Here is a 15,233-nt window from a genome sequence, read left to right as displayed (position 1 = left end):
GGCTCTTTCTATACTTTGGCTATTGTTGATAGTGCTGCTGTAAACATTGGGGTACATGTGTCCTTTCTAAATAGCACACCTGTATCCCTTGGATAAATGCCTGGTAGTGCAATTGCTGGGTCGTAGGGTAGTTCTATTTTTAGTTTTTTGAGGAACCTCCATACTGTTTTCCAGAGTGGCTGCACCAGCTTACATTCCCAGTGTTTATTTTATTTTTGAGAGAGAGAGAGAGAGAGAGAGAAAGACTGTGAACAGGAGAGGGGCAGAGAGAGAGGGAGACACGGAACCCAAAGCAGCCTCCAGGCTCTGATCTGTCAGCACGAGCCCAACGCAGGGCTCGAACTCATGAACCGTGAGATCATGACCTGAGCTGAAGTTTAATGCTTAAACCACTGGTGCCCCTAAAACAGTTTTATTTATTTAATTGCTGTACTCAGTGTGGGGCTCGAACTCATGACCCCGAGATGAAGAGTCACACATTCCTCAGACTGAGCCAGGTAGGCACCCCTTTAAAGACCTTTTTAAAAGTTTTTCTAAAGTAATTCATGTACTTATATGTTGGACAAGGTTTCATTTCAATGTGCATGAAATTACATCATTACCTTTTTTTTTTTTTTTTGAGAGAGAGAGAGAGAGAGAGAGAGTGTGAGAGGGGGAGGGGCAGAGGAAGAGAAAGAGAGAGTCTTAAGCAGGTTCCATGCCCAGGAAGGAGCCTGATGTGGAGCTCTATGACCATGAGATCATGACCTGAGTGGAAATCAATCAAGAATCGGATACTTAACCGACTGAGACACTCAGGTGCCCACCATCATTACCTTTTTCAGCACTGTATAATATTCCATATTGTAGATATTTCATGATTTATTTATTTAACCCTTTATTGATGGATATTTGGACTATTTCTAATGTTTTTGCTACCATAAGACAATACATAATGCACATCTTTATATGTAATTTTGTGCTATTGTATGGGAGTCTCTCTGTAGCCAATTCATAGAATATGTCCTTCATAAATTTTGGTAGCTAGTGACAATTTGGTATCAAAAAAGGTTTGAGCCAGTATATGGCACAGTTACATTGAATGAGAGCATCTCTTCACTCATGCCCTTGCTCACCTCAGATATTATGAGTTTAACTTTTTTTCTTGGAATCTGATCGGTGAAATACTAGCTTGGTCTTTTAAATTCTGTATTATTCAAGGGTAAGGCTGAATATCTTTATTCAACCACTTTAATCTTTAAATAAATAAATATTTATTAATAATTGTATATTAATAGCCATATATTATATTTTAATAATTAAATATTAAATTTAATCTTTAAATCTTGTTGATTCTAAATGGTGTGGATATCTCACAGTGTATCTTCAGGCTGAAAATGAGACTATGTAATTTAGAATTTAGCATAGTACATACAATATAGTTAGCATCAATAGTTTGATCATTATCATGAGCTAATGTTATTCTCATTTTTTTAAAGGAAGCTCTATACTCAGTGTGGGACTTGAACTCACAACCCAGAGATCAAGAGCCTCATGCTCCACCAACTGAACAGCCCCAGTGTTATTCTCATTTTAATTCTGTGCTGATCACTTCATGCCATTTACTTGCCACTTAGGGTTTTTTCAGTTGGTGGTTTTCAAATTCGTGCACATAGGAATCACAGATAATGCATTTTATTAAAAGAAATTGATTTAGAGATAATCCACTAAAATTTTTTTTATCGTACTCTTATACTTTGTAATGTCTTTACCTGGGGAGCTCTGTTCCCAGATTGTTACAGGGCTGTCTCTTTCCTGTCATTCAGGTTACTCAAATGTCCTGTCTCCAAGAAGCCTTTCACTTCTATTCACTTTGTATCTTATTTATATGGTAGAATGTAAGCTCCACGAGAACAGAGTTCTTGTCTTTGCCATGGAGCTCCAAAGCCTAGAGCAGTATAGTACACTCAAAAAACATTTGCGAATTGTACAGAAGGCTAATAGCAAGCCTTTCCACAGTGTAGTTTTATGTTTGTTATTAGAGATTTAAGCATGGGGCGTTGTGGTTTATTCTATTTTTTCCTAACATAAAAGCATCTTTTAATTAACAGGTGCACATAGTAAATTAAATTAATTATCTGATGAAACAGTCTTATCCTTTTATAATGCAATTCAAAGTTCTTTCTCTCTAAATAGCTGTTAAGTGTCCTAATTTTCTGGGGAAAACTACAAAACTATAGCCCCATCCAAGTAAAAGGTTAAACTTTCTATTAAGGTGTGTTGATTCCCATGTGATCCTTCTTACCCTGGTTAATTGTGATACCAGTCTTTTCTTAATTTTAGGTATATAGAACCAGTAGTAATTATTTTTAAGCTCCTTGCAATTATTTTTCAGTTGTAATTGTGTTGCCTTTATTTTTAGCCATATAAGCATGGGGGTTTGCTTATCTGGAGAAAAAATTCTCTCTAGAATCACTGGAAGACAGGACTATAATTTCTCTGGTTTATGAGAAACACTTTCTAGAAGCTAATCTTTTAATTGTGGGATTTTATATTAGGGCGAGTAATGATCATAAGCTTGCTTCATTTCTTTAAGTAGATTTATGACAACTGTTCTTTTTCCTTGTGTTTAAAACCAGTTTTAATGATTTGTTTTGATGTGCCTGTGGGAAAACTGGTTTGCTTAATCTAACTAAACATTTTAGAATGAATAGTAATTTTGTAACAATTGTACCTCCCTTCTCATGTGGGGAAAGTATATGGGGCAGAGAATGATAAATGACTTTATAGTTCATCATATTTTATTTTTTTTTAATTTTTTTTTATAACGTTTATTTATTTTTGAGACAGAGAGAGACAGAGCACAAACGGGGGGGGGGGGGGCAGAGAGAGAGGGAGACACAGAATCGGAAGCAGGCTCCAGGCTCTGAGCCATCAACCCAGAGCCCGACGCGGGGCTCGAACCCACGGACCGCGAGATCGTGACCTGAGCCGAAGTCGGACGCTTAACCAACTGAGCCACCCAGGCGCCCCAGTTCATCATATTTTAATTGAGACTGTTTTTCCATAAGGATGTGCTTTAAAAAAATTTTTTTTTATTGTTTATTTATTTTTGAGAAAGAGAGAGCAACTAGGGGAGGGGCAGAGAGAGAGGGGGAGAGAGGGAGACACAGAATCCGAAGCAGGCTCCAGGCCCTCAGCTGTCAGCACAGAGCCTGACGCGGGGCTCGAACTCACGAAACGTGAGATCATGGCCTGAGTCGAAGTCGGACGCTTAACCGACTGAGCCACCCAGGCACCCCAAATATTAAGTATTTTCTACATTTCTTTTTTTCTTAAGTTTATTTATTTATTTTGAGAGACAGAACGTGCTTGTGCACTTGTGTGAGGCAAGGTGGGCGGAGGGGCAGAGAGGGAGAGAGAATCCCAAACAGGCCTTGCAACTGCAGAGCCTGATGAGGGCTTGAACTCACAAACCATGAGATCGTGACCTCTGTCCCTCTCCCCGACTTGTGCTTTCTCTCTCTCAAAATAAGTAAGTAAGTAAGTAAGTAAGTAAGTAAGTAAATAAATAAATAAATAAATAATAGTGCATGTTAACAAAAATACTGATTTGTTTGAAGGAAAAAAATGTCTCTGTGGATCCTCAGATCCCCCTAATAGCCGCTATAAACAAATTGATGATCTTTTCATGTGAATGTACAACTAGAAGGTATAGGGTAACACTTTTTTTCTTTCTTACAAGTAGCCAAATACTGTACAAGCTTCTATTTAACCCACTTTTTCCTTTAACATCTTGTGGATATCTTTCTGTATCAGTGTATGTAGATTTATATAACGTTTATACAATGTGACTGTACATAACTTTTTTTATCATCACATTCAAGAAATTTAATACTGACATATTACTTAACATATGGTTCATATTTAATTTTTTTAATATCCTTTTTCAGTTTCTTTTTCATTTTTCTAGGACTTTTTCCCCCTGGATATAATCAATATTGATGTAGTGTTTTTGGCTCTCATGTTTCTTTGGTTTCTTTCTTTCTTTCTTTTTTAAATTTTTATTTAGTTTATTTTTTTAATTTACATCCACGTTAGTTAGCATATAGTGCAACAATGATTTCCATAATGGATTCCTTAATGCCCCTTACCCATTTAGCCCATCCCCGCTCCCACAACCCCTCCAGTAACCCTCTGTTTGTTCTTCATATTTAAGATACTCTTATGTTTTTGTCCCTCTCCCTGTCTTTATATTATTTTTGCTTCCCTTCCCTTATGTTCATCTGTTTTGTGTCTTTTTTTGTTTGTTTGTTTTTTTGTTTTGTGTCTTAAAGTCCTCATATGAGTGAAGTCATATGATATTTGTCTTTCTCTGATGGACTAATTTCGCTTAACATATACCCTCAAGTTCCATCCACATAGTTGCTAATGGCAAGATTTCATTCTTTTTGATTGCCAAGTAATACTCCATTGTATTACATCTTCTTTATCCATTCATCTTTATCTTCTTCATCCATTCATCCATCTTCTTTATCCATTCATCCATTGATAGACATTTGGGCTCTTTCTATACTTTGGCTATTGTTGATCGTGCTGCTATAAATATTGGGGTGCACGTGCCCCTTTGAAACAGCTTACCTGTATCCCTTGGATAAACACCAGTAGTCCAATTGCTGGGCCGTAAGGTAGTTCTATTTTTAATTTTTTGAGGAACCTCAATAGTGTTTTCCAGAGTGGCTGCACCAGTTTGCATTCCCAGTGTGGTTGTGCATAATTTATTTAATCAATCCTCCTTTGATGGATATTTGAATTATTTGTAGTGTATAAAAAATATTAGTGCAGAGAATATCTTTGTGCATATGTTTTTTGGGCACCTGCACTGTATTATTTATAGGGTGAATTGCCTAGAACTGACGTCCAAAAATATTGTACCTTTTGTTATATTTTTCAGCAATAGCATATGTAAGTTATTTACAGCCTGTAAAAGGCTATGTGAGGGAAAAAATAGATGATTTGCAGAGAGTGGGAGAGGATATAATTTGGATGTAGTTCTTTGTTTTTTTATTAAAAATTTTTTTAATGTTTGTTTATTTTTGAGAGAGAGACAGAGTATGAGTGGGGTAGGAGCAGAGAAAGAGAGGGAGACCCAGAATCCGAAGTAGGCTCTAGGCTCTGAACTGTCAGCACAGAGCCCAATGCAAGGCCTGTACTCAAGAACTGTGAGATCATGACCTGAGCTGAAGTCAGACGCTTGCCTACTGAGTCACCCAGGCACCCCTAGATGTAGTTCTTTAATTCATGTGACTGTTGGGTTCAGTAGGTGAGATTCATGGAAATTTGAAATGCAGGTAAACATTCTTTGACATAAAGAGTATATGTGGAGTGTTTCTGAATCTGCGAGGTTAAACGATTAAATCTGATGTGTTCATAGGGTGGACAATTGAATGTCAAGATGTAACAAAACCATACTTAGGATGGAAGGAAACATTTCATATGATATTTTACAAAAATCTTTTAAAAATTTTTTAATGTTTATTTCTTTAGAGAGAGAGAGAGAGAGAGAGAGACAGAGTGCAAGTAGGGAAGGGGCAGAGAGAGAGGGAAACAGAATCTGAAATAGGCTCCAAGCTTTGAGCCTTCAGCACAGAGCCCAGTGAGGGGCTCGAACCCACAAACCACAAGATCATGACCTGAGCTGAAGTTGGATGCTCAACTGACTGAGCCACCCACGTGCCCTGATATTTTCCAAACATCCTTCATCTGATTTTCTTTTAGCTGGTGTGTTAGGAGCTTCATACTTTTTCTCTACCACCCCACATTGTATATTGACACTGTATATTAAGTGGCAAGCATGTCAGAAGGAACAGTGAGGAGAAAACTTTCTGACTGAATGTATGTTCAGTGTGATGTCAGTTACCTAGGTAGCAGTATTATGGATCCAAACCTGAAAATTAAAAAATGAAAATTGACATCAATAAGAAAAAAATCTACATACTCCTTGAGCAGATCTTGCCTTGTAATTGGTATTTTCCTTTTGCTTAGAGAACTTCTTTTAACATTTCCTATAGTAGAGGTTTGCTTTTGATTTATTCTTTCCTCTTTTTCATGTCTTTATTTTCACCTTTAAAAAATGGTTTTATTGAGGCATAACTGACACAAAATAAATTGTACATGTTAATATTAAAAGTGTACAATTTGATGAGTTTTGACACTCAGGAAACCATCACCACAAGTGAGATGGAGACCATATCCGTTACCCCCAAGTGTTTCTGTATGCTTCGCAGTTCCTCACTCCTACCCATCCATCCCAAGCAACTACTGATTTGTTGGCTGTCACTGTTGATTAGTTTGCGTTTTCTAGAGTCTTATAGGAATGGAATCATACAGTATGTACTCTTTTTTTGTGGGGGCGGGGACTGGTCTGGCTTCTTTCATTTGGCAAAATTATTGATAATGTGTATTGTGTGTATCAGTAGTTCATTTCTTTTTATTGCTGAGTGGTATTCCATTATGTGGATCTACCACAGTTTATTTATGTGTTCCCCTGTTGATGGACATTGAGGTTGTTTCCAGTCTGGGGCTATTATGATTAAAACTTCTTGGCGATCATGTATAAGTCTTTGTATAGATATATTTTCTTTTCTCATGGGCATATGTCTAGAACTGGAATGAATGGCTGGATTATATGGTCGATAAATACCGTTTTTTAAAAATAATGTAGGAAAAGAAATATTTGAAAAAGAGATGAAGTGAGGTATTGTACCTCAGGCAGATTCTCGGGCTGATGATTTTTAGAGAGGAGTTTACATGGAAGTTGAGGGTCTGGAAATTGATACTGTTTTTTTCCTTCTTTCTTTCTTTCTTTCTTTCTTTCTTTCTTTCTTTCTTTCTTTCTTTCTTTCTTTCTTTCGAGAGCATGTGCACATGCAGGGGAGAGGCAGAGAGAGAGAATTCCAAGCACGCTCTGGGCTTCTGCCCAGAGTCCGATGCAGGGCTTGATCCCACAAACCACGAGATCATGACCTGGGCTGAAATCAAGAGTCAGACCCTTAACCGGCTGAGCCACCCAGGTGTCCCTGTGAATTGATACCTTTTAAAAACTGTCTCTGCCTGGTCATCATTGGAAAGTCTTCCTATACTCCCAGGGGTAGAGTACTCCACACAGAAGGCAGCTAGATGACTTAGAGAAGTACTCAAGTAGTTCTTTTAGTTCTGGCCTCTGCCCCAGCTCTGTGCTTTAGGTGTTCTGCCTGGTAAACTCTGGCTGCTGCCACTTATATAGCAGGCTGTGTGGATGCCTGACAGGCAGAGGGATCAAATGGGGGCCCACGTAGGAGAAATCCCTTGCAGTGGTAGGATGGAGATGAGTTAAAAGGTGAGGCAAGCAAGAGTGGCCGTATGAGCCTGATAAGGCACCAGGACTCCCAAACTTGTGCTTTGTTCTATGGCGAGGTCTGGCCTTCTTGTTGGCATTTCCATCTCTGATGACATTGTCTTCCTTCCCTTTCTAAGGGACAACTACTACCATAGGTTAAGTTTATAATCAAACTTTTCTCACCCATATCCCTTCATCCCCAGGGAACCACTAATATGCCTTCTGTCACTATTCTGTATATATAAATAACAAAGTAGTGCTTTTATGTGCTATTCAATTAATATAAATGGCATTATTCTGAAGCACATATTCTGAAACTGCCTTTTTTCACTGGGCATTGTCTAGTCTCTATGCACATTATTCATGCACATAGAGAACTAGTGTACTTCTTTTTTTTAATTCTTTTTTTATTGTGGTAAAATATACCTAACATAAAATTTTAACCTTTTTTTAAGTGTACAACTCCGTGATCTTAAGCATATTCATAATTTTATGTAAACATCCCCACTACCCTCTTCCAGAATTTTTTTTTATCATCCCAAACAAACTCTATACCTATTAACTCCCCCCACTTTCCCCCTCCTCACATGCCTTTCTTATACTTTCTGTCTCTATAAATTTGCCTTTCTGTTCCTATGAATTTCTACTATGAATTTGTCTTTAGGTCACCTTTGTTTTTGAAAGATAGTTTTGCTGAGCAAATAATTCCAGGTTAGCAAATTTGTTTTTGCATTTTGTGCACCGTCTTCTAGCTTGTATTGTCTCTGATGCAAATCTTTGGTCAGTGGCCTTTGTTTTCTATGTAATGTGTCTCTTTGGCTGCCTTTAAGATTTTTCTCTTTATTGTTGGTTTTAAGCAGTTTGATAACGACGGGCCTTAGTTCACTTTTATTCATGTTTTGTGTCTTAAGCTTTATTGAGCTTCTTGGATCCATGGGTTTTTATGGTTTTCATCAAATTTGGAAACATTTTGGCCATTAGCTTTTCAAATTTTTTTTCTGTCACCACATCCCTTTAGGGGACTGTGGTTAACATGAATATTAGGCCTCTTAAGGTGTCATAAAGCTCACTAATGTTCTGTTCATTTTTTTTTTTTCCCCAGTCTTTTTCTCTGCATTTCATTTTGGGTAGTTTTATTGCTTGTATTTAAGTTCACCAGTTTTTTCTTCTGCAATGTGTAATCTGCCATTAATCCCATCTAGTATAGTTTTCATTTCAGACGTTATAGCTTTTATTTCTAAATGTTCAGCTTGGGCCTTTTAAAATATCTTCCATCTTTACTTAACATGCCCAATACCTCCAGCTTCTTGAGCGTATATTGGATATAATTATAATAACTTTCAGTAACCATTTCTATAAATTTCTTTCATCTGTCAATTCAGGGTTAATTTCTGTTGATTGATGTTTCTCCTGTTGTAGGTCATATTTTCCTGCTTCTTCACATGCCTGGGTGTATTTTATTGGATCCTAGACAATGTGACTTTTGCATTATTGGGCATTGGATATATTTGTAGTTTTATAAATATTTTTGAGTTTTGTTCAGGTATACATTTAAGTTACAGCTGATCCTTTGTTGCTTATTTCCAGTATCTTGAACCATTTTTTTTTCACTTGTTTTGTATAGTTTTTTTGTGTTTTAGGTAGAGGGTTAAATCAGTTCTTGTTACTTCCATCATCTCCAGAAGTGGAAGTTGAAGATGAGCAGCTTGATAGGATGGCATATGCTTCTGTAACCACTGATTTCTGCCTCCTAGAAAAAAGGAAGAAACCAGAAATCCATTACTGTTGTGATTGGGCCTAATATTGAAAGGATGACCACCTAAACACTGTAGCATTCTTGAAAAATTTTTGCAAATCTGTGTTTTAAGCAACGCAACCCTTCAAAGCAGGGAATACATGGACTTTCACAAGTGGTATGTAGTATTCTGAACCCAGTATCCAGAGGTGGAATGGCAGCAGAAAGAAGGTCCGGTGGGAACAGAATGAGTCTAAATCTATGGCAGACTCAAACATCAGGGAGAGGAGCGTTGTGATGCTATCTCAGGCAAATGTTAAAGGTGGCCAACCTTGGTTTTTTGCTGTGTAGATTCTTTCAAGTGTGGGGCACTGAACTGAGTCATATGCTGAGATACCTAACATAAGTATGTTTTAAGTTCTGCGTCTTCTCAGGTTATTTTGTAAATAATTGAACCTTGCATATTTATTAAATACTTGAGGTCCAGTGCCCTAATTTGGTTCTTTCTATAGGTGAAAAGAACATGTAGATGCATTGAAAAAAAGACTTGATCTGCTGGTTATAATATACAGATCTTATTACCTTGAAATTCATTGATCTGAGCAGATCTCATTCTGGCTGTATGCCTGTTTTAGGATATGAATATGTACTTTAGTAATAGAGTAGGCTTTCAGAAATAGCTTTTCCTCCTGTCTTTTCTTTCATGATGATTCTTCACGGAATGTTTTGCTTCTGAGTTATGTGCCCTGCTTTATCAGGCATTAAACAGTTGGCCCAAAAAGGTAATACTTGAACCACAGACATTCAGTCCAATAAAAATAAAATAGATTTGGATATACATAATATCAGTAATTAACTCCTATTTTCACACTTCCTTGTGATTATTCAAAAGTGTCGATCTCTAGGTAAATACTGCATACAGGTACTTTACATGGTCTAGGTTTCAACGAACAGCAGGCAGGTATCGGTCTGGCAAAAAGACAATGTCTAGCAGAAGGAAAAGATTGATTTTTTAAAATATGGTTATAATGATACTTTCTTTATTTTAATTTTTAATTTTTTGTTTTTTAGAGAGAGCATGTACAAGAGTAGAAGGGACAAAGGGAGAGGGAGAGAGAATCTCAGGCAGGCTCCATGGCCAGCGCAGAGCCCAATGCGGGGCTCAGTCCCACAACCCTGAGATCGTGACCTAAGCCAAAATCAAGAGTTAGACGCCCAACTGACCGAGATGCCCAGGCGCCCTGGTTATAATGATACTTTTAACAATAGTTAATTCCATTCATGGCATTTAATCAAAGTGCAATAATAAAGGTCACATGTATAATGGACCAAGCGTACTATGAGTTAACTTTAAAAATATGATCTTTAGTTTTCCCACCATCCTCACAATATAGGTAATGGCCCTCTGTAGAGAGAGATAAATATATATACACACATCTATATACATATGAATGACATACATATATTTCTTATTGTTTAAACACAATCTGAGGTGAGCTTAAATGTATTTAAAATGTATTTAGTTTCCTCACCTGGGGAGTTGTAAATGAAGTGTTAATTAAATTTCAGACTCCTATCTCTAGAATTCTTTGAATATTTCATTATTTAGAATTAATTTAGTCAACTGGCTTATTTGTCTAACTGAAAGAATAATTTACACACTTATTGATGTGTGAAATTCTCATTATTTTTATACTGCTTTTTTATTTTTGGCTTACACTTAAATCTTCTGTAGAAACAAAAGTTTTTTTAAAGCAATGTCAAAAATGAAATGTAATTATATTGCCTTTCACTTTCATAAATGTGGCAAAATGGGAGAAATTTGCGTACTAAAAAAGTGAGTCTGTGTGTTTATTTCTTTGAGGCAAGCAAAGACAGACTTTGTTTTTGGACTAGACTGTTACTTTGTTATCAGACTCACTTTTATAAAAATGCTGCAGTAAACATTTTTTTCTAAAACAGTTGCACTGAGATATAACTTATTACTTAAAGTGTATAATTCAGTGGTTTTTAGTATATTCACAGAGTTGTGCAACCATCACTGTGATCAATTTCAAAACATTTTGTCACCCAAAACATAAACCCCGTGATCATTAACATTCACTACCTATTTCCCTCTAGGTTCTTTACCCTCCACAGCCCTTAGATCAAGGTAACCACTAATCTACTTCGTGTTTCTATACACTTGCCTAATTTAGACATGTCATATCCATACTTACTCAATTTTGATGGACATTTGGGGTTTTTTTTCACTTTTTGGCTGTTACAACTGGAGTGAACATTTGGTTTCAGCTTTTTGTGTGGACATAGGTTTTCATTTCTCTTTGATAGCTACCAAGACTGGAACTGCTAAGTCATCTGATAACTATGTTCCATCTTTTAAGGAGCCCCCATTGTGTTGGCTGAAGTGGCAGCACCATTTTACATTCCCACCAGTAGCATATGAGGATTGATCCCAGTTTCTCTGCATCCTCACCAGTACTTGTTATTGTCAGTATATTGAGCGCTGATCCAAAAATGGTTTATCTGTGTAACATGGTTGGGTCATTTTGACCTCTCTGTTTTTCATCTAGCCACTCGACGACGCCTATAACACCAAGTTATAAAGTGAGCAAATGAGAGCACCCCGATCTTTCTTTTATGTAGATAATACTCAAACCAGAAAGTGTATTGGAAGAAAAGATTTCATCTGTAGCCACAACGTAAATTTTGTTTTTAAATCTAGGAATAAACTTTCTTTTTTTTTTTTTAATGTTTATTTATTTGAACCTGAAGCAGGCTCTAGGCTCTGAGCTGCCAGCACAGACGTGGGTGTCAAACCCATGAACTGTGAGATCATGACCTGAGCCACAGTGGGATGCTTAACCGACTGAAGGTTCAGTCTAGGAATAAACTTTAAAGAAATGTGTAGAAACCATATAAAGAAAACTGAAACAGAAACAACTGGATGCCATAAGCAAAACTGTGGATGAATGGGGTGAGGAAGAAGCGTCATGTAAAATGAGAGCTCCCTACAGATCAATCTGTAAAGAGCACGACCTCCAAAAAATTTCTATTCTTTTTTTTTTCATTTCTTTTTTTTTTTTTTAACGTTTATTTATTTTTGAGACAGAGAGAGACAGAGCATGAACGGGGGAGGGTCAGAGAGAGAGGGAGACACAGAATCTGAAACAGGCTCCAGGCTTTGAGCTGTCAGCACAGAGCCCGATGCGGGGCTCGAACTCACAGACCGCGAGATCATGACCTGAGCCGAAGTCGGCCGCCCAACCGACTGAGCCACCCAGGTGCCCCACCCCCCAAAAAAATTCTAATAGGGTGTTTTTAAAACTGACAATTTTATCTGGAAAAATAAACAGGAAAATTCTGGCAAAGGAACTGTAAAGAGGGAAGATTTTTCCTAATTTTGTATGTCAAAAAGTACCATAATCACATATATAAGAGTAGTAACAACTGACAGAAAATGTTTGTAACATTTACAGAGGATTGTTATCTCTAATATAAAATAATTAGGTCAAAAAGAAATAGATGAAAAATCTACTTAAGGGGGTCTAGATAGCTAATTCATGAATGACAAAAAAAACAGGGGGTGCCTGGGTGGCTCAGTCATTTAAGTGTCCGACTTTGCCTCAGGTCATGATCTCACTGCTCTTTAGTTTGGGCCCATGTTGGGCTCTGTGCTAAAAGCTCAGAGCCTGGAGCCTGCTTCGGATTCTGTGTCTCCATCTTTTTCTGCCCCCTCCCCCCCACACTCACACTCTGTCTCTCTCTCTCAAAATTAAATAAACATTAAAAAAATTTATAAATGACAAAACTCAGAAATTACTAACAATTAACGAAACAAAGATTTTAAAAGAAGGCATTTTCACCTGTCAGATTAGAAGATATTTAAAATTTAATGAATACTTGTAGGATCTTAGGATAGATACTTAGTTGACTGCATTTATGATAACCTTTTTGCAGTTACTGTCATTCCAAATTTTGGAATAATTGTCAAAATTTTAAATGGGCACACTTTAAACCAATCAATTATCATGAGAAGTATCATGAGAAGTTATTCAAACATAGGAAAAAATTCATTTCAAGAATATTTACTATTCACTAATAAAAAAGGACTGAAGTACTGATACATGTTACAACATGGATGAACCTTGAAAACATTCCAAGTGAACAAAGACAGACATAAAAGACCACGTATTATGTGATTCCATTTATGAAATGTCCTGAAAAGGCAAATCTTAGATACTGAAAATAGATTAGTGGTTGCCTAGGTCTGGCAGTAGGAGGAGAGGGTGGGGGGGAAATGGGGACTGACTGCTAATGGGAAAGGAGCTTTTTTGAGGAGACAATGAAAATGTTCTAAAATTGATTATATCGAGAGTTGACAGCTCTGTGAACAGACGACCATTATACACTTCAGCTAGGTAAATTGAATGCTATGAGAATTGTATCTCAATAAGATAATTATTAAAAATTAGGTTATCTTTAGGCTTTTCATAAAATGTGAAATATTATCCCCTTTAGGTAAGGCTGTTCAGAAGAGGCATTTATTTGTCCTGGGTCTTGTAAGATTCACAGGATTTCAGGATTCAAATTGAAAGATGGTAGTAAGGTGTTTGTTACATAACAAATCACTTCAAAGCCTAGTAGCTTTAAAAAACCCACCACTTTATTTATTTATTTATTTTTAGTGATTTTTTTTTTTTTTTTTTTTTTTTTTTTTCTGAGAGAGAGAGAGAAAGAAAGAGAAAGAATCTTAAGCAGGCTACATGCCCAGCACGGAGCCCGACACAGGGCTCGAACCCAGGAACTGTGACATTGTTACCTAAGCAGAAATCAGGAGTCAGATGCTTAGCTGACTGAGCCACCAGGCGTCCCAGTCCCACCACTTTATTTTGTAATCTCTCACACTGGTCTCAGTTGACTGGCTGTGCTAGTCTCACATGAGGTCTCTCATGCAGTGGCAATCATATGGCAGCTGGGTCTGGAGTGACGTAGAGGCTCATCTGGGATACTGGCCTAGTTGGTTCTCCCTCTCTGTGTAACCTCATCACAATGAGATCGTGTCTTGTTGATTTTCTTTTTTTTTTTTTTAACATTTATTTATTTTTGAGACAGAGAGAGACAGAGCATGAACGGGGGAGGGGCCGAGAGAGAGGGAGACACAGAATTGGAAGCAGGCTCCAGGCTCCGAGCCATCAGCCCAGAGCCTGACGCGGGGCTCGAACTCACGGACCGCGAGATCGTGACCTGAGCTGAAGTCGGACGCTCAACCGACTGAGCCACCCAGGCGCCCCTTGTTGATTTTCTTAATGATGAGTGATACTGAACATCTTTTCATGTGCTCATTGACCATTTGTGTATCTTCTTTGGAGAAATGGTCATTTGTTTTTTCCTTGCCTTGCTTTTGGTGTCATAGCCAAGAAATCATTGCCAAATCCAGTGTCATAAAGCTTTCTCCCTATGTTTTCTTCCATGAGTTTTGTACTTTTCACTCTTGCATTTAAGTCTTTGATCAGGTTTGAGTTAATTTTTGTTAATGGTGTAAGATAGAAGTTCAACTTTAAAAAAAAAAAAAAAAAAAAAAAGAAGTTCAACTTTATTCTTTTGCATACGGTCATGTTTGGGTATTTTGTGAATTTTTGTTAGTTTTTATAGGTGTATAATGATATTGTGATCATATTAAGGAATTTTAATCTAGACTTATAAGGATTTGTTCACAATGCCATGGTGGAAGGGAATAAGTGAGTGGGTATGTAGGGGGAAGCAAAATTTGGTAACATGTTTGAAGATTTCCAAAATGAAAAGTTAAAATAGAGTTGGTAAACCAGGGGAATGGTGTTTTAGAAACCTAGATGCAGTTCTATCCTATAGATGGTTAGTAGGGAACTTTGTTAGATGCTATAGAGAGATCAATTAGAATAAAGACAGAAAAGTTGCTATTGGTTTTAGCAGCTCTTTTCATGACCTTGGATATAACAGTTTTTGTAGAGTGTTTGGACTAAAACCTGATAGCAGAATTTTGAGAAATTCATGGAGGACAGGAACACAGAGAAAGCAGGGTGGGGTCACTCTGAATATTAAGAAAAGTTATTTCTAAAAATTTTTTTAATGTTTATTTTTGAGAGAGAGACAGAGAGAGAG

The 15,233-nt window shown here is 37.2% G+C and overlaps 1 protein-coding gene across 1 annotated transcript in view; it reads left to right on the top strand.

Moving 5' to 3' along the window:
• Positions 1-15,233, top strand: part of PRKCI (protein kinase C iota) — a 69,922-nt gene that overhangs the window by 19,238 nt on the left and 35,451 nt on the right. The window lies entirely within an intron of this gene.

Source organism: Panthera leo, chromosome C2 (assembly GCF_018350215.1).
Source record: "Panthera leo isolate Ple1 chromosome C2, P.leo_Ple1_pat1.1, whole genome shotgun sequence".
Lineage (NCBI taxonomy): Eukaryota > Metazoa > Chordata > Mammalia > Carnivora > Felidae > Panthera > Panthera leo.
Note: the sequence above shows the minus strand (reverse complement) of the source record. Positions and strands in the feature narration are given on the sequence as shown.